The sequence below is a fragment of the Urocitellus parryii genome, chromosome 6 (assembly GCF_045843805.1).
Source record: "Urocitellus parryii isolate mUroPar1 chromosome 6, mUroPar1.hap1, whole genome shotgun sequence".
NCBI classification, from domain to species: Eukaryota; Metazoa; Chordata; class Mammalia; order Rodentia; family Sciuridae; genus Urocitellus; species Urocitellus parryii.
This window is the reverse complement of record NC_135536.1, coordinates 34,346,574-34,354,173: the sequence shown is the minus strand read 5'-3', so window position 1 is coordinate 34,354,173 and position 7,600 is coordinate 34,346,574. Positions and strand designations below refer to the sequence as shown.

General features: G+C 41.5%; 1 pseudogene; it reads left to right on the top strand.

The window, feature by feature from the left end:
- The first annotated feature begins 6,474 nt into the window (after positions 1-6,474).
- LOC144255420 (proteasome subunit alpha type-6 pseudogene) lies at positions 6,475-7,141 on the top strand (annotated as a pseudogene).
- The last annotated feature ends 459 nt before the right edge of the window (positions 7,142-7,600 follow it).

Genomic DNA, 7,600 nt, shown 5'->3' with positions numbered 1-7,600 from the left:
GTCCTCTGAAAGTGTGAGCCCCCAAATAAACTTTTACTCTTCTAAAATTGTTCTATTCAGATCTTTAAGTCACAGGAGGAAAAAAAAAAGAAAAGAAAAAAACCTGATTAAACACCTTCCAATACTGAGCATTCTTTCCTTGTCCTCTGCTGGTGTACAGGGCTTACTTTTTTTTTCCTGAAAAAATTAGAATATGAAGAGTCATTTGGAATCAGGGATTGAAATCCTTCAAGTCACTCAAGTCACGTTAGGATATAGAAGGCACCTACACTGAGGATGAGCCTGAGGACATTGAGCTAAGATGGGCAGAACTGAGCCTGGCATTGCTGTTCCCTTTCCATATCTCATGACCTTAACCCTATTCCAAAATGCTTCAAAAAAAAAATCACAAATTTGAACGGACTCTCTTCCCACCACATAGAGGGTGTAAAACCACCAAGTCCACCCATGGTCAGGGCTTCTGAGAAGCAGCCCTGGCAGGGTTTGCATCAGGGCTGCAGGTGCCTGCTGATCACTGTGCATCTGTAGCACAGAAATAAGTGGCAGCGTCTGCAGCCTGGGAAGCCATGATGGACAGGAAGCTTCTTTTGGTGGAGGTGTCCAGGGTGGCTGTTAGTCTTCCACTGTGTTTTTCTCTCTCATTTGAACGTATTGAAATCACCAAAGCAGGACCTTTACCTGAATCCTGTCTATACCACTGCAGAGTGGTAGTACTAGTTTTGTAACTGCAGTTCATGGTGGCATTTTTGCCCTCCTGGACACTCTGGACCCAAGGGCTCTCTTCTTCTTGTTGGCTGTTCACTCCTAGGCAGAAATGAAGCCAGAGACCAGAATTCACTACTGAACTTTCAAATCCTATTCCCCAAATGACAGGAAGACCTCATCTGTCTAGCATGTGGGCTCTAAATTCTGGTCTCCTCTTCCCATCTCCACCAGCCCCCCCTCCCCCCTACTCACTGGCCAATTGAAGCCACAGTGTCACCAAACACACTCTCAGGAGTTTCTGCATCTTCCTTCCTTATTGGGATTACAGGAGGCACAGCTCTGGGACCTAAAAAGGAGCCAAAACCCCTCAGTGAGAAGAGTCCCCATTGCTGAACATTTATCTAGTCTTGCGGTCCCCTCCCAGAGTCTGGATTATTTTTACCCAGCCAGTCAGCAGCAAACTCAATCCTTTGCTTTAAATACACATGCAAGCAAGTAAGGGCTGAAGCATGCGCACAAACACACCAAAATACACACACACACACACACACACACACACACACACACTCACATTGAAAGTTAAGTCTAAGAAGAGGGAGACACTCACATCTGGTGGCGTCAATATCATCCTGCTGATGGAATGGGCTCTGGATGGTGAAGTGTGCAGAACTGACACAGAAGGAACCTGAAATATAGTCCATTCTCTTCCTGCCTTGAATTCTGGTTCTGGCTTAGAGTAAAAGCAGAATCAGTTGAATGCAGGTAAGAACTTAATGAAGGAAGAATGTTGGAACCCAGAAACTATTGGATACCTTTGAGAAGCACTGTTAAGTTTGCTACTATCACAATTTCTACAAATGTATCTTCAAGATGATCTGACTTTTTTTAAAAAAACCTAATGCTGGAATGAGACTATATATGTCAGAGCTTTTATTTTGTGAGCAATGGAACTGGACTCTGATTTGATTAAATAAAAAAAGGAACAAATTAATGAATACCAGGTTTGCCTGGGAATCCCCAATAGGTTCAGGGAACTGGACTCAAATCTACCAACTCAGCACAGCACAGATAATCAGTGCAGAGAAGCCCTCCTCTGAGCATCCATGAGCTCTTCTTCTGAGCCCTGGAAGTGGTGCCTGCAAGGCTGCTCAGGCAGCAGCAATTCCATGGTCTCTGCAACCCTGTCATCCCTGTGTTATTGTAATTACTCCCACTGCCCCAAACAAAATTCTTAATCTTTCATTTATTCCATAACTGGCTCCTGAGTCAGTGTTGGAAAGATGCGCCCGGCTCCTGGGGCCCAGTCCAGTACCCACATCCATCTGCACAGTAGGCTGCATATATGAAGTGCCACTTTGCTAGTTGTACTACAAAATACCACAGACCTGGTGACCTAGACAACAAAGTTTATTCTCTCACTATTCTGGAGGATTTAAGTCAAAAGTCCAGGTATCAGCAGCTTTGGGTTCTCCTGAGGCCTCTCTCCTTGACTTGCAGATAGACATCTACTCAGTGTGTCCTCAACTGGTCCCCCTTCTGCCTCTGCTGTCTGTGCCCTAATCTCCTCTTTTTACATGCACACAGGTCATTTTGGATGAGCGCCACCCGAATGACCCTGTTTTAACTGAATCACCTCAGCAAAGGAAACAATTTATAGAGCATAAACGTAACCTATGGGATGAAAGAGAATATTCACAATCATGTCTGATATGAGGTTAATCCCCAATATATATATTTTAAAAATTCTATAAATCAATAGAAAAAAATAAAAATACTGATTTACAAATAGAAAAGGACTTGACTAGACATTTCCCCAAAGACATATAAATATATTTAAAATATGTCCAACATCACTAATAATTAGGGAAATGATAATAAATATTCACAAATCACTAAGGGGATTCTAGTTTCCCACTATGCATTCTTTTTGTTGTTGTTGTTGTTGTTGTTGTTTGTTCTATGAACCTGGTGGGGATTAAATGAGTGGTGTGACTGGAGGAGGTGGGCATCAGGCACATGGCTTTGGGCTATATATTTTGTATCTAGCAGGTGGAGTCTCTCTCCTGATCCTCATATGAGCTGCTTCCCTCAGCTACACTCTTCTGCCATGGTGGAATGAGGCCTCTCCTCAAGCCCAGAGGAATGAGACCTACTATGCCTGGATGAAGACCATGAAATATGATTCCTCAAATACACTTTTCCTCTCCTGTACTGGTTCTTTGTCAGGTCTTTAATCATGACAGTAAAAAAGATGACCAAAACATTTGCATTTAACATAATTATACACATTCATGTGTATAACAAGATTTGCACTGTTACATTAAAAATATAGTACAATAACTTTCAATGTAAGGTACTTCGTATTTGTATGTTTCCTTAAAATGTGCTTCTTTAAGCTTCTAAAATCAAGCACACTGAGGCATCAGTTATTGCAGTGTCAAAAAAGACACTTCAGCATAATAATTTTGTAGAAATTAGACCATTTACTTAAAGACTATTTTAAAATACGCTTCTAACTGCTAGCCCACTGTCCCTTATTGCTGGTATGAACAATGACAAAGTCTACCAGATACTTTGGGGAAAGCATGTACAGCTCACTCTCTGTAAAGAAGTTGTGTTCATACACGAGAGTCACCTGGCTTGACAGAACAATGTTTTTTAGTTTTATAAAAGCTACAAAAGTCAAAATTACCAAAGCAAGCACATTAGTTTTCATTCTGTTTTGTTGAAAATGCAGAAAGGGGACTCAGTTTAAAAGGTATAATTTTTATTCCAAATACGATTTTTGAATTTTATCCACAGCTCTCAGCACAGGCCAATCAGATGTGAATATGTTTAATTAATAGAAAATTAAGTTCTTCTATACCCCATGTACAGGATCTCCTGGGGCTTTCAGCGAGCTGCTTCCTAGCTGTAAAGAGGGCAGCTCAGCAACAGGACCACTGATGGTGAGCAGGGAAGGAACGACACCACTCAAACACTATCACACTCACTTCCTCAACTATGTATTAGTGCTAAGTAGCATTTCATCTTCTCTGGCTTAGAAACAGTTTCCTTCTAATCAGTCCTACTGATTTGCATGTTAGTTATGAGTTGCTAAAATGTTTAACCATAAGATATTAACATAATCCTTTGTAGGAATATTTTAATTGAACATTAATCTTCATTTTATCACTCATTTTGTGAGCTTGGTATCCTTGATAAATATCAGTTAAGTGTATATTCATGGCCTTATATCTGGGTTCTCTGTTGTGTTCCATTTGTTTGTATGTATGTCTTAATGACAGAATCACACTGTTTTAATTACTGAAGATTTGTAATATATTCAGAACCCAGGAGGTGTTATACATTCAGGTTGTTCTAATTTCTCAAAATGGTACTCTTCAGGGTCCTTTTTGCTCAACTCACTAATCATCAGAGGGATGAGATATTGCAATTAGATTTTACCTCACATCTATGAAGACGGCTACTATCAGAAAACAAAAGACAATCAAATAGTGGTCAGAATATGGAGAAATTGGAACCCTTGAACATGGTTGTGGAAAGCAAAATGTTGCATCCAGTAGGGTAAGTAGTATGGATCTTCCTCAAAAATTTACAGATAGAACTACTGTATGATCCAACAATCCTACTTCTAGGTATTTATCCAAAATAATTGAAATTGGGATCTTAATGAGATATTTGCACTCCCTTGTGTGTTGCAGTATTACTCACAACAATCAAGATGTGGAAACAACCTAATGTCAGACAGTAGATAAATGTTTAAAAAATGTGGCACATACATAAATTAAATATTATTCATCCTTTATAAATTTGGTGACCTTGCCATGTGTAACAATACAGATGAATCTTGTGAACATCATGCTAATTGAAATAAACCAGTCATAGAAGGACAAATATAGCATAATTCCACTTAGATGAAGTATCAAAACTAGTCAAACTCATAGCAGAGTAGAATGGTGGTTGCCAGGGACTAAGGAGAGGATGATATGGGGAGATGCTGGTCCAGGAGAACCAAGTGTCAGACAATTAAAAAAGTTCTAGAGGTCTGTTGTACTATATTTTGTTCCTAGTTCCTGAATTATAGACTTACAGTTTTAAAAAACAGTAGAACGTAAGTGTTTTCACCATAACTTTTAAATATTTTTGTCCCTGAAAAGTGTAAACATGATTCAAGTAAAGGACAATGAAAAGATAAATGTGGTGTCAGGAAAACTCCAAACAGAAATGAAAAGGGGTACAGAAGTAAAATTGGAAGAAATAGCACACCAAAAAGAAACTAGAGGATGTCTGTAGCCAGACACTAAATAAAGTTCCTTTGAGGCAATGCTAATCATCACAGTGGATGCTAGAAGTGACTTTTAAAAATTAAAGTGCTGCTGCCTTTTTAATTTGAGAGCCCTTATAGCTATGTTCTTCAGAGTGCAGGTGTCAGGTGGGAGTTGGAGCATGAAGTTGTGGGGGAAGACAGGGGTCCCTCCTGGAGAAATTCAACACAGAACTTTTATCTGGGCCACAGACAGTCTGATGGCGGCAGTACACAGACATGGAGGCAAATGTTCAGGAGACAAAAATATTCCCCAGGGCTCAGGCCACTCTGTCCTCTTGGGCTGCACAGAAAAGGAAAACCTCTTGAAAACTCCCCAGCTTGAGCCTGTGTGTCACAGAAAGTGCCCTGTGTCAGGAGGTTTGTGCTCAGCTCCCCCTGCAGCCCCAGGTACTGTGTCACTCAAAGCACAGAAATACTCAGCTGAGTCGCTCCAATGGGCTGAGGGCTTCCTCAGGTGGAAGGAGGTTTCATTCTTCCTAAGTTCAGCCTGGAAACCATTGATGCCTGTCACCAGCGTGGCCCCTGACGCGTACTTCAGGAGGAGCTGGAGGCCTTGGCTGGGGCGTTGCTGGTACCAGAAGAGATAGCGTGATACAGAAGATGAGTAGCTGCACCTCAGCTGCAGAGGGGCTCCTTCAGAGACCAGGACGTGGCGGTCAGGCTGGGTCACTGACTGGGCTCCGCTTCCTCCTGCAACATTGATGCTGAGTCAGGAAAAGCAGCGCAGACCTGGCTGTGGAGAAGACGCGTCTCTCTCCAGTTCCAATCAAAACATGGTCACTTTGGTGGGAGGGAAGAGGGAACGGCATGTACTCACTCAGGGTGAAAACCATGGCGAGCACCGGCAGGAGCAGCAGGAGCATGGCTGGTGGGGGAAAGCTACTGGGATCCGCGGGTGGGAAGGTGGCGGTGGCTGAGCCTCTAGGGCACTGAGTGGAGATGGGCGGCTGCACAAGTCTCTTGCTTGGACAAATTTCAGAAACGGTTAGAAAGAAGCTCTCCTTTAAGTAGTCTGGATGGTCCCTTGTTCTAGTGACAGGTCCCTTAACTACATCAGTGAGGAAGCATCAGCCAGGGGCAGGGAGGAGGGGCTCCGTGGATGAAGAGGATGCTCAGTGAGAACTGACGCCTCCTTGTGCAACATCGCCCTCTGGAGGCCAGAGGCGGGGCCGGGGATCTAGACCGCTGTGCCCTTCCCATGTCAAGGTGTGATGTGCCAACTTCCAGGGAATGTGCGTGTCCCTTTCAGAATCTGTGATGATGTCACCTTCGGCAGTACATGGGACTTAATCTTACAGTACATAAAAATTAAAATAGGAGAGAATAAATGGGGCCCAGAGCTGGTTTGTAGTGGCTTCACCAACATGTCTGACAGTTGCAGTGTTGGTTTTGACTAACTTAGCCTTTTTTCACTGGAGGCTGGTCTTACCAATTGGAATATGCTTTTAAGATGTCATTCAGGGTGGCTTACATGAATAGCTGTCAGAGGGAAAGACGATGTAGTAATTGTCACACAGAAGGAAGTACCTGACAAATTATTGGACTCAATCAAGGTGACTGAAAACATTGGCTGAGTGATGACTGGAGGACAGCCTACAGCAGATCCCAGGTATAGGGGGCATGCTCTGAGGCTTATAATTGGAAATCCATATATGGATATGGGATTCCTATGGATATACTGTGTAAAACACTTGCTTATCTTTTTAAAGTCTACACAGAGAATGCAGACAAGAGACTTGTGTGGTGGTTACATGATTATAATTGGTATAAACAAAAAATAAGGACCACAGGTGTTTAAGTGTGGTCCTACAGGTTACCACTATTGGTTTCAAGCCACTGCAGCAGGAATTAAACAGACAGGGTCAACCAGCTTCATGGAAAAAAGTGAAGAGGAAATGTGATTGAACATTTGAACAGATAGTGGAAATTGCAATTTCATGCCTGTATACTGTTCTATTCATTTATTTTAAACCTTCAGAAATAGAAGTTGGAGTAGTTATATTTGAAAATTCTAAATTTGTGATTCTGAATTGAACAGAGATTGAAGCTCACCTTGTTGCTCTAGCAGAGAGACATAACATTGTCATTATTTTACCAAATCCATAATGCTTCTTGCTAGTGTGTTTGGTAACAACAAACCAACATTATGGAGGCCCTTGGATTGATAAAGGAACCTCTATCATTTTTCCTACTTTTAAATTAAATGATTTAAATCATTAAAACAAACAAACAAAAGGTGATTTTGGAAAAATAGAAGGAACCATAATTTGCCTAACTGAAAAATTAGTCACAGAAAACATTATTCTAGACTCTAGAATATTGATGAGATATTTCATATTATTTTTGCAAAACCATTAATCAGAGAGAGGGATCAAGATCAGTAGCCTTGGCCTGAGGTGAGCATGGCCCTTGTTGCTGAAAGTGAGCATGAGAGTGAGGAAAAGAGATTATTTCTTTATTTGTTGCTGAAGGAAAAAAAGCTAAATTAGATGAGTGACTCAATAAGAATCATCCTGGATAACATCTTTAGCCTATCAGCAATGCAAATTAATAAAGGTTATAATT